This window comes from Saimiri boliviensis, chromosome 18 (assembly GCF_048565385.1).
Source record: "Saimiri boliviensis isolate mSaiBol1 chromosome 18, mSaiBol1.pri, whole genome shotgun sequence".
NCBI classification, from domain to species: domain Eukaryota; kingdom Metazoa; phylum Chordata; class Mammalia; order Primates; family Cebidae; genus Saimiri; species Saimiri boliviensis.
The window spans coordinates 39566191-39578077 of NC_133466.1; the positions used below are offsets into that span (position 1 = coordinate 39566191).

Consider the following 11887-nt stretch of genomic DNA (forward strand, 5'->3'; position numbering starts at 1 on the left):
ATGACTTGACTTGAAAATGAAATTGATCTACTTTTATGACTGAAATATCCAGGGGTAGTTTGGTTTCAGGTATGCAGGTGCTGGAATGGGGCATCAAGACAAAATTTCAGTTGGGCAGGAGGGATAAGTTCAAGTGATCTGTTGTACAACATGGTAACTATAGTTAATAACAATGTATTGTGTACTTCTAAATCACTAAGAGAGTAGATTTTAAGTGTTCTCACCACAAAATACGGGATGTGAAGTAATACATATGTCAGTTAGCTCGATGTAGCCATACCACAATGTATACACATTTCAAAACATGTTCTATATCATATATAATATTTTTCTTTGTCAGTTTGAAAAACAAATGCAAAGGGGTCATTAGAAGATGAATTTTGTCATCTTCCCTCTAGAGTGAGTTAATTATCCAACAGCATTTTACAGTGAGGAGCCTCTTTAGTCTTATATTGAACAAGTTTATCAACCGTAGCTCAAGGACGGCAGTTCTTTCCTGATAGGACAGAAAAATTCCACTTGTATATAAAGTCTTCTAAAAAAGAATCTTTTTTGTTTTGCTTCCAAATATATTTGCAGCTGCTCGAACAGTCCCTATTTGTGGTTGGTGTTCAATACATTGAGTCTCACTTACTTAGCTTGAGCCCAGATCAACTGCTGTGAACCGGAGGACAGAATGCTCCAAATAGCCGGACTAGACCATGTTTCTAGTCATAGAGTAAGAAGAGAAGGGGTCTGACCCGCCTGAACCACGTAAACTGAGAGGAGAGGAGAGAAAGGAACAGAAAGTAATGGAGAGGAAGGAAATAAGCAAGGAAGGAAGAAAAGAAAAAGAATAAGAAAGAAAATTCAATAAAAGAAAACTGCTTATATGCAAATAGATTTCTCCTTCCTTGTTTTACCGGTGGTTTTCTGGGTAACTCTATCATACACAGATAATACATCTTAGTGTCAGGGTTGGAATTTGATTTGACTCTCTGACAAGCTAATCAGTTATCCTGTTAGTATTTCACGGATGCTGGCGGAAGACATGAGACTCCTTTGTCAGAGACAAAGGACTTTAATCCTCATGACACAGCGAGCAGCGTGACTACCAGTATGTCGCAGTCAGTTCTCCTTGCTTCGCGTCCCGCGTGTTAAGGGGCAGATGGATGCCTCACGTGCCATGGGTTTCCATCACGTCTGAGGAGCAATAACTTGGGGATTTCGATGCTTTTACAGCAGGTAGTAAGCGAGCCTGCTTTTGTCTGCAGAGAGTTGTTACCTCGTTTCTCAAGGGTTCTCAGCGAAACACAGCCCTGATCAAAGGCCCAGTGTAAACAACAGCCATGGCCTTGCATTCCTGGCACACTCAGCAGGATGTGTAGAAGCATGAGAGATACACCGAGGACTGTCTCTCAACACTTAGCTTGAAAATATTATTTTAATTCCATCTCATCCAGGCAAGCCGATGAACAGAAAGCTTTGGAGTTTGCAGGGCTTCGTAGCATTTCTGAAGGCATATCGCATAAGCAATTGCCTTCTTCTACCATGTACACGTATTAAAACTTCTGAAACAGTGTGCATGTGATTTGGGGACACCGAGGTTCATGGGAAAAAGGAGTCAATAGCTTTCCCTTTATGATGCAGAACGTAATTTCTTTGATATGAAGAATAAGATAAATGGGATTATTTGAGCTTTCAGGGAGAATACTTAGCTATGCTTTCTTTTAATACATCTGATTTCCACTTACTGAGAAATTGCTCAACATGCCCTGTGAAGAGTCTTTACAAAAATGAAGAGGCTGAAAGGTCTTCGGTGGGCCTTGTTCTAAATGCGGCCTCTCTGGGTGTTTGGCAGCTTATCCGAAGCCATGCTAATCCTCACAAACAGTGCTTGATTGTCAAAAGACGGCCCCTTGTTTTAGCATTGCAGATCGAGCCACGCTTATTATTTTTCTTGACTTCTGGTACACAGGCTGCATGATTACCAAGTGATCGTGTGTAAACAAAAGGCTGTTTTGTGCCGATAAATGGATTCCCACTGTTGCACAAGCCCTTAGGAGTCTGCATTAAAAACAAGTTGAGATGCAGGACAAAGCACAGCATTTATTTTAACAGCAGGCACTTATCATTGGTGACATTACCTGATACGGCCGATAATCTAAAGCATTATGAGTTTCCAGCAAAATTTGGTTCATAAAGACATACAAGGAGATAAACCATGGCTACTAATAGAAATTGCAAGCAGTCCTTTGAATAGAACCATCTTATCTACATTCATCATCCAGCCAACTCTCTCCTCCCACTGAAATGAGACAAGGTAAATTCACAACTCCCATTAACGCTACTAGCAGCTTCAGAAGTAAATCCCTTGTTCCTCCACGGGAGAGGATAGCTGCCCCCTCTTGTTTCAGTATGTCACAAACCTGTGTCAGTCTGAGTCAATTGGTGGGAATCTGGAATACAAGCAATTTGAAACTAATCCTTTAAAACGATGGCCAGTTCAGTTGTTGGTGACAGCAGCTACTGGCTAAAAAGCAATACCGTGTCTCCTGGAATGTTCATTCTGATGGACTGATGCTAAGTCTTCACTCTTCCTGGGCCGGGCTGATTCGCTTGTGATTCCTTTGTGCACATTTCTTTTTCTGACACCAGCCTGTCAGGACACACTTGAATGAAGTAGGAAGGAAGGCTGTGGGTTAGGCTATCACGTGAGTTTTATTGTTTTATAATAAAACTCTAAGACACAAAAAGTAAACGTAGCCACTCTTCTGCTTGATGATGTTGGCCAACTAGCTTAAGACCCTGCATGCCCATTTCATCATCTACAACATTATCTTTTCTAATGTTTCATTCACAGTGTTTTTCCTGAAGGCTAAATGAGATACTGCAATTACAACAATAAGGAGTAGAATTAATACGCATGTCAAGGCTTCTATTCAAGTTTATTGAGAGGCAATTGTTAGGAGGAGGCTGAACCTCCAGGAACTTGATGCCTTCTACCAAGTTCAGGTTGCCTGAAGAAAATTACTCTGCAGAACAGTGGAGATTGGGGTTTGGATCCACAGGATTGAGGGAGGGGAAAGAGATGTTAAACCCAGTGGTGGGAGAATGGTAAGAGATGGAGCCCTCTAGGTTGACAGAGACTTAGGGAAAGGGAGACTGCTGGAAGAGGCTTTCACGTGATGCACAGGTGCCCTGATGGATGCAGTAAAATAGACACCGTTCGCCAAGGCGTTTACGTAAGTGAGTGGTCTGGAGAACACAAAGGCTTGATTCTGGGTATTGCAATTAGGTTGGTTCAAGAGGAAGCAAGATTAAGATTTTAGCTGTTATAGGAGGTTTACATTGAAACTTTTGGCTGAGGCACCCAGAGAGAAAAAACATAGAAAATGTCCAGTGAGCTGCCGGACAAAATGCAGACATTCAGCGGGCACGGTTGCCTGTAGGAGGGCTTTAGGCTTGTGAGAAGGAAATGAAACGAAGGAGTGGAGCAAAGAAAGAGGACAGCAATCGGAAGGTTCCTTTCGTGAAGAGGATCTTTTAGGACAAAGTTGTGCTGTGAGCCCTTTCCTGTCTTATTGCTCCCACGGGAGACTAGAGGTGGCAGTGGATCCCTCAGCGTGAGGCCTGGCCAGGAGGCAGCACCATCATACCGGCCAGAACCTGACATGCATTCTTTTTTTTTTTTTTTTGAGACGGAGTTTCACTCTTGTTACCCAGGCTGGAGTGCAATGGCGCGATCTCGGCTCACCGCAACTTCCGCCTCCTGGGTTCAGGCAATTCTCCTGCCTCAGCCTCCTGAGTAGCTGGGATTACAGGCACGCGCCACCATGCCCAGCTAATTTTTTGTATTTTTAGTAGAGACGGGGTTTCACCATGTTGACCAGGATGGTCTCGATCTCTCGACCTCGTGATCCACCCGCCTCGGCCTCCCAAAGTGCTGGGATTACAGGCTTGAGCCACCGTGCCCAGCCAACATGCATTCTTTACGTCATGGTTGTGACTGATTGGCGCTGGTGTCACTGTTGGTAAAAAAAAAAAAATGTACTGAAACAGCAGTGAGCTAAAGCAAGTTTATTAGCCAGAAAATACATTGCAAAGGGGCAAATGGGCAGCATGGCAGAGAAAGGGGTGTCTTCCAGGAGGCAGCGGCAGGAGGAAAGTTGTCTAGGGTCATGTTGGAGGGGCTCCCTGCAGAATGCAGTATTTGGGAGCAGGACGTTGTGTAAGCAGATTGTTTGCGGTGAACTGTCTCTCTTTTGGCCTATGCATGAACAGTTTGCAGGTGGGGGAGGACAAGAGTGAAGGCAAAGAGGAGAGGCTGGCAACACCCACTTCTCAGGAGGCACGCAGCCCACCACAGCAGCAGACTTTAATGAGAGAACACTGGAGAGCTGGATACTGAACTCATATATTGAACTCGCGTCTCTCCCTAACCTGGGCCCTCCCTCGTTGTTACTGACTTATCCTATCAGGACTTCACACTTTACAGGTGGGATGCACTTTGCCCTGGTGCCTGGGTAGTCAATAGGGCCTGGAGCAGAGTAGAGAGAGATTGTGCTCACCAAGAGCTGCGTTTAGGAAGTAAAAACACTCCAGTGGCACTGGGGTGAGCATTTTCAATGGCCAAGGTATGGAAAGACAGACTTAGCCTGGAACTGTTTCAAAGGCTTTAGAAGAGAACCCTGAGGTGATAACAACAGGTGGGAGCCAAATGCCTAGGAAACAGGAGTGGGGGTGAAATCCCACCTTTAAGGCAAAAGCAGCCTGAAGGTTGAAACACTGGAGTACTGATTCTGGATACCAGAGTGAGAGCTGCTTTTCCTGTATGACCACCCTTTCCTGATTGATTCTTTCTGGATACTGACTTTTAACCAATCGAATGTTGCCTTTCCAGAATTACCTATGGCCTGCTACTTCCCCATTCTGAGCCTATAAAAGCCCTGGACTCAGCCATATTAGGGGAACTTTCTTGCTTTTAGGTAGGGGGACCACACCTGAGTCCCCTCTCTGCTGAAAGCTATTTCTTCACTCAATGAAACTCCCTGTCTTGCTTACTCTTTGATTGTCAGCACTTCCTCATTCTTCTTGGGTGCAGGACAAGAACTCGGGAGGAAATCGTGATCCAGTTCAGTCTGGGAGTGTGGGGTGGTACATCTCCTGCAACAGGTAGTGTGGCCGATGGAGGTCTGGGGTGGGGCCTCACTGGCTGGAGGTCCCTGGCTTGCAAAGTGACAGAGAAGAAAATCCTGCATCACAGGGAGGGTAAGCACATTCCTATGGTGAGAAACTGTGAGTGAATTGACTTCCAGAGAAGTGGACGCTTAGAGAACAGCTGCCAGTCAGAGAAGGGACACTGCCCTGATCACTAGGGCTTTGGTCAGACAGTTCAGGGTGTTGGGGTGCTGGGGTGCAGAGGGACTCCAACAAGACCCACAGAATTACCCAGGACAGAGAGTTGACTTTCCACATTCACCAGGCTCAGGGTGTGCAAAGTCAGCTTAAGACTGTGACAGGTAACGGCCAACTGAGAACTTTCTAATCTTATTTCCAGCTAGTAGCCTGTGCATGAACAGTTTGCAAGTGGGGGAGGACGTGAATGAAGGGAAAGAGCAGAGGCTGGCAACACCCACTTCTCAGGAGGCACGCAGCCCACCACAGCACCAGACTTTAATAAGAGAACACTGGAGAGCTGGCGTATTGAACTGACCATGGTTTGGCCTGGATACCTTTAATGTTTGTACTGAAAATGTGTTTTGTGACTGAAAGTGATTGGGGAATGGTGTGTATCATCTTAGAATGAAAAGCTGTGAGGCTAGCAGTGGTTCTCAAAGCCTGATTCCTGGGGTAGCAGAAGCAGCTAGAAATGCAAACTCTCAGCTTCCACCCAGACCTCCGGTATCAGAAACTCCAGGGGTGGAGCCCAGCAAGCCCTCCAGGTTCTTCAGCTGTATAGGAAAGCCTGAGAACCAGACTCTGAGCTAGAGACGAGAAGAAAGCTCAAGTTTTCTAGGTGCTTCTGCTATCCTGCTAATGATAAACTATAGGAAAAATGTAGAAAAATGCGATCTACACTTCTTGATATAATCATTTGAGTGTCATAGGAGGAATTAAAACAATAGCGTTCTGTGGTATGTTTTGGCTCTCAAACATGCTTTTCTAACAGAACATCTGCTTGGATTTCTTGGGTGGCAAACAACCAAGACAGCGTGGTCTGATCACTGCTTAGCTTGGCAGGTCGTGCAGCTGTACGGAAACTGAGAACCCAAAGTGGAGGAGAAGCTTCACGTACCTGCTACGACCATGACCTGATGGGGCCCTTAAACCGATGTTGGATATTTAGCCATGGCCAGGTTAACCACATGCAATATCCTAATTTGGTAAAGACATCCTGCGATTTTAACATCTCCATCTTGTACCGGGAACAAAACTTAAGGCAATTTGAAGAATAGAATCTAAATACTTCTGTGAATTAAGAGAATAAGGACTGGCTGCTGTTAGTATGTTAAAAAATATGAATAAGGGAGGAACAGATTTTCAAGGCTGAACACTGTGCCAACCCCATGTTATTTGCTAAATAAAAATACATGGTGCCTCACAGAGGTATTACCAGGTGATGTGAATGAAAACGTTTGTAAAAATGTGAAAACCCAAACCAAATAATCCTAAACTCTTAAAAAATGAGGTCTAGTGAAATGTTAAGATAACTTAGAAGTAAATGGAAATTCATAAGTAAAGTCACTCAAAACAATAAAAATTTATTCAAAAGTACTAGTATTTTCTGGAATACTTTGAGTATCAACAACACGTGGTAACCATAATATGACAAAGTTTTGCATAGTGTTCATATGTTCTTTTACAGTATACTCATCTTAGGAATTTGATATCCAACCTCATAGTTATTCATTTGTTTCCATTTTTTTTTAAATTTGAGTTTTAAGGGGTTTGTTTTATTCTTCAAATGCAATCTTCTTTCCGAGGTATGATGTTTTAAATTGTGTCATTGGATTAACTATGATTTTTGTGTCTGGAGAGAAGGGACGTTTAACAAAGGGATATCACCAATTCACTTTGCACAAAACTTCTCTGTGAAATAGGAGTTTTAGAAATCATCGTCTTTCTGTTTCCATTTACTGCGTTCCTTCTTTCTAGTGAGGTTGTAAGCTCCATTTTGAATTTTCCCTGTTATTTAATATGGTGCAGTAAACACAGTAAAGGCTCAGTAAATGTTGATGTAATGGCCGCATAAGAGAGAAAAGAAAAGCGTTGTTTTTTTGTTTGTTTATTTGTTTGTTTGTTTGTTTTTTTTTTCCAATGTCATCATCTGCCTATTGAAGTTCTTCTTGTCAGACCTTCAGCAGATGATTAAATTAATTTGAATGCGATTAAATTAGGCTGGAAATAGCCCACGATCTGAAACAATTTCACGAGGAATAATCGGTATGAGAGTCACTGGAAAGCAGCACTTGTTATTACTGCCCCCATTTGTTTTTCTTTGAGAATAATGACAGGAACTCACTGTGTTGCCCAGGCTGATCTCAAAATCCTGGCTACATGTGTCCTCCTACCTTGGCCTCCGAAAGTGCTGTGATTGCCTGTGTGAGCCACCATGCTTGGCCTGCCCCCGTTTTTTTTTTTTTTTTTTTTTTTTTTTTTTTTTTTAAGTACAGCGAGGCCCTTTTCTTTCTGAGCAGTGATTTTGAAAATTAATACAATTCTTTTGTAAAAAATTGCCAAAACAAAAATTTGCATGAGGAAATCATCAAAATAGCCTGTAATCCCAGCATGTTGGGAGGCTGAGGCAGGCTAATCACCCGAGGTCAGGAGTTCGAGACTAGGCTGGCCAATATGGTGAAACCCTGCCTCTACTAAAAAAATGCAAGAATTAGCCGGGCGTGGTGGCACACGGCTGTAATCCCAGCTATTTGGCAGGCTGAGACAGGAGAATCACTTGAACCTGGGAGGCGGAGAGTATAGCAAGCCGAGATTGTGCCATTGCACTCCAGTGTGGGCTTCAGAGCAAGACTCCATGTGAAAAAAAAAAAAAAAAGAAAAAGAAAAAGAAAAAGAAAAGAAAATCATCAAAAGATTATTCTTTGCCCTGCATATCATTCCTCTATCAACTATGTATCCAGTCATATATTTTGGATTTGAATTTATCTTGTGAGTTCTGGATGATACCCATATTGACAGCACAGTCTTCCAAATCTAGTTAACTTCTTAAATGCAGTTGGCTTAACAGTTCTTCAGTCAGGAAGAAGTGAATAATGACATCCCCTGGGAGTGTAAGGAACCAGTCGAGTTGCGGATCCTGGCGGAGCTCTTTGGCTTCTTCGGAGGAAAGACTCTGCCCGTTGTGGCGGCTGCTTTTCTCCAAGCTTGCGAATTGAGAGGTTGACCTAGCAACAATCCGAATAGCAAAGCATGTTTTTTCTTAGTGCCCGTTTTCCTGCAAAAGCATATTTTTGATTGGACTCCAGTCGAAAGCATAATTAAATGTTACAGAGACTCTCAGAACTTTAAACCATTCTCTTTTTCCTTTTTAATTTGACAACACAAACAAGTCTAATGTTTCATTTTTCTGGCTCCAGATGTCCATTGTGAATGTAAATGATGAGCCAGTAGAGCTGATGCTTCCACAGAACTGATATTCAGAGGAAAAATGAATCGCTGCACATCCTGCAGGTGCCTCTGCTGAGGGAATCTTTTCACTCCGAAGACATTTAACAGATAGAATATGCAGCTGGTCAAAGAAAGCCTTTAGGCTATTTCAAAGTTTCTATACAAAATAACATGCCTCATAAAGTTTGCTTGAAAGTGAAATTTGTAAAATATGGTTATATACACTCTTTCGTTTTTATTCCAATAATTCCAAGCTTTCTTTTTAAGGCAGAAAATACTATTTTTAAGAATCAGATAAACTCCAATATTTGGAGTTCTGATAGAGAGAAGAACTTCCCATTTGGCTTGCATTCGGCACTTAATTTGGAGGTTGTATTCAAGTTAACAACCACAACAAAAATACAATGATTCTTCTATAGTGTCAATAATTACTGCTCGGCAGCTTGATTATTTTGCAGTTTTCGAGATCTCTGTCTGACGCCTTGCATTCGTGCCAAAGCCTTTCAAAGAACAACTAACGAGAACGGTAGATGGAGACGGCATTGATGCTGGTGGGGGAGACAGCCGTTCATGTACTTACCCTTTGAACTACAACTCACTGTCTAATTTTCTCAATCAAGTTCTGAGACTTGAAAGAATCTATGGCAGAGTCTAGATTGTCTCCCAAAGTGTTGATGACCTCACTTTAGAGTCAGAAAACGTACCTTGAGCGTGTTCCCGCTCCTGCTTCTCAGAAGCCCTGAACAATTAGACTGTATCTGCCTACTTTCTCCTGTGATGATTCAGCTGGTTTCCTCTTCCCTCAAGGATCCCTGCCTTCTAAAATTATTTTCTCCCTTCCTAACCTTCTGTTAAAACACCGATTCTTCTAGCACAGCTGACCACAGCAAGAAGCACGCAAACAGATGGAGTTAATTCGTGCTCAGATGAAAAAATCTGCTGGCCTCCACGAGGTATTTGCCTCATAAAAGAGATTGCTTAAGAAGTTAACTTTCTCTCTAACTTGCAGAACGTAAGAAACGAAGTAAAGAATTTCAACTGTGGGGAAGAAATTTAAACTTTTGTATTTTTTGGTCAGTATTTGGGTCATAAGATGTGAGAAAAGATATTCGCAAAGTCATCTCGTGCTGACCAAAACAAAAACGAAGCAAAAAACAAGGTAGATTGAACTATGACTGAATCATCAGTGCATCCAGGGAAGAGTCTCGGTCAGAGATTGGTCATTCACTCTTGGCTGGATTGAAAAGCGTATAGAGACATGCTTTGAAAAGGTCTAGCTTAGCATAGGTCAGAGAAGAGAGTCTTAGATTATACTAAACTGGCAAGAAGATGCTATATGAAGACATCTGTTTTACATTCAGTGTTTCATTAATTTAATAAATGCTGGGTTCTGTTTCTAAGTTTTTAAAGCAAACATCTGGTTATTATTTCATTCTTAGTTCTGTCTACAGAGAAGTGTGTTTGTCACATAGGTTTGAAGAACTACAGACCCATAATAGTTATTATTATTACTATTATTTTTTACAGTCAGGGTAGGATCAGAGAAACAGAACCACTGAGACTTTTTTATAGAGATTGTACCTTATGAGATCATGGGAGGTGGTTAATCAGCCTCTGTAAGGCTGGTGCCTTTGCAGCTTTCCTGGAGCTTAAAGTCTGCAGGATGGGTATTCAAGAAAAGAAGACAGATTTGGAGTGCAGAGAGCAAGGAAAACTGTAACCCATTGGCTCAAGCCGAGTCCACGAGGATGTATGGAAACCCTGGTCTCACACTGCCTCCAGTTTCAGTGGTGCTGGTGGCCTGTGGAAGAAACTGATGCCCTTTGGTCACAGAGCTTAACACACACATGGGCCAAGAAGACAGAGAACCTGAAGGGTAATTGAGCGTAGCTTGGAGCAGCTGCGGGACTAGGTGCTGCCCGTGGCAATCCAGTGTCAGCTGAAGTGTCAATGAGCGTGAGTTGGAACAGTGCCTGATGCCCCTGTACCAGCCTGAGCATGAAAGCAATATGGCCACTGCTTCAGTCTAACTGCCAAAACTCATGCAAAAAGGCTTTCCTGAACCATCGGGAAGTCAATTATGGGAAATGTTATTCTGACTTAGCTAAATTGCTATGGTTCAAATCCTTTGCATAAAAAAATGCATTGTCATATTGCCATTCAACGTGTTATCCAATTCCGGGTTTATATATGCCTTTCATAAACTCGTTAATAAGAATTTGGCCTGAAAGATGGATTTACTCTTGATGTCCTGACAAAATAAGGGACCTGGCTGAGGGCCAGCGCCGGGAGAGAAGTTTATCCTACAAAGCTCCTGAGTGATGCCCTGCCTGTTCGCTCTCTTATTCCACAGCCTACTTCATCCCCTTGGGCATTGCCCAGGCAATCTCTCATCATTCTTCCAGCATTGGCCTGGCAATACTCTCTTTCTTTTAGAATTTCCATACATGGGTAGTAATTTAAATTTTTTTTTTTGGTGTCCAGAAGACAGAAAGTGAGAATCACAGTTTTTCTCTCTCTACCTTACCATTCTGCTGTGCTAATTATCAAAAGAGTTCTTCCTTTATTTACCCTTATACTTCTTTTTTTTATCAGACTTCTATAGAAAGCCAAATATCCAAAAATTGTATACAGATATAGCTGTAGAGACACTCTGCTAGATATATTGACATAGATGAACTTACGAGTGGTCACATAGCACTCTCTCAATCTCATATGAGCACATTGGTTCCATCTTCTAAAGCTTCTAGACTTGGTACTATTGTAAGAAAATTCAGATTTAACCTACATGTAATAGGTTGAAGGTGGTTATACTGACAGGTTGATATTACACTAAAGTCAGTGATTTCAAGCAGGGCATGGGATCAGGTGGACGAGGGAAAAGCGTGTTGATGAACCAATACTAATCCCTCGTTATCTTTTAAAAATCCTCTTTTCCAGAAGTTGATTATTTAGAAAGAATGTGAATGACAATGTATTAGGCTAGAAACTCTTCCCCATTCTCCAGCTTTCTTCCTCTAATGGTTTTCAGTAAGCGATTAAAGTTATCAAAATGCTAGAAGGAAAATGTTAGTATGAATACATCAAATGGGAGTGACTTTTCTCTTCGTAGGCAATTATTTTGGCCCACGATTGTCCAAAAGTTCTGAAGTTACATTATCTTGTCGACTGTAGTCTACTTCGGCATTACCTGACACCCCAGGTGTTCTAACACTAGACTGTCAGTGACGTCGGATGAAGGACCATTGCCAGGGAAGATATCGGTGAGAAGCAGGTGTCA

At 42.3% G+C, this 11887-nt stretch overlaps 1 protein-coding gene across 3 annotated transcripts in view; it reads left to right on the forward strand.

The window, feature by feature from the left end:
- NSUN3 (NOP2/Sun RNA methyltransferase 3) overlaps window positions 1–11887 on the forward strand; it is a 203361-nt gene that overhangs the window by 157107 nt on the left and 34367 nt on the right. The gene's annotated exons all lie outside the window — the stretch shown is intronic.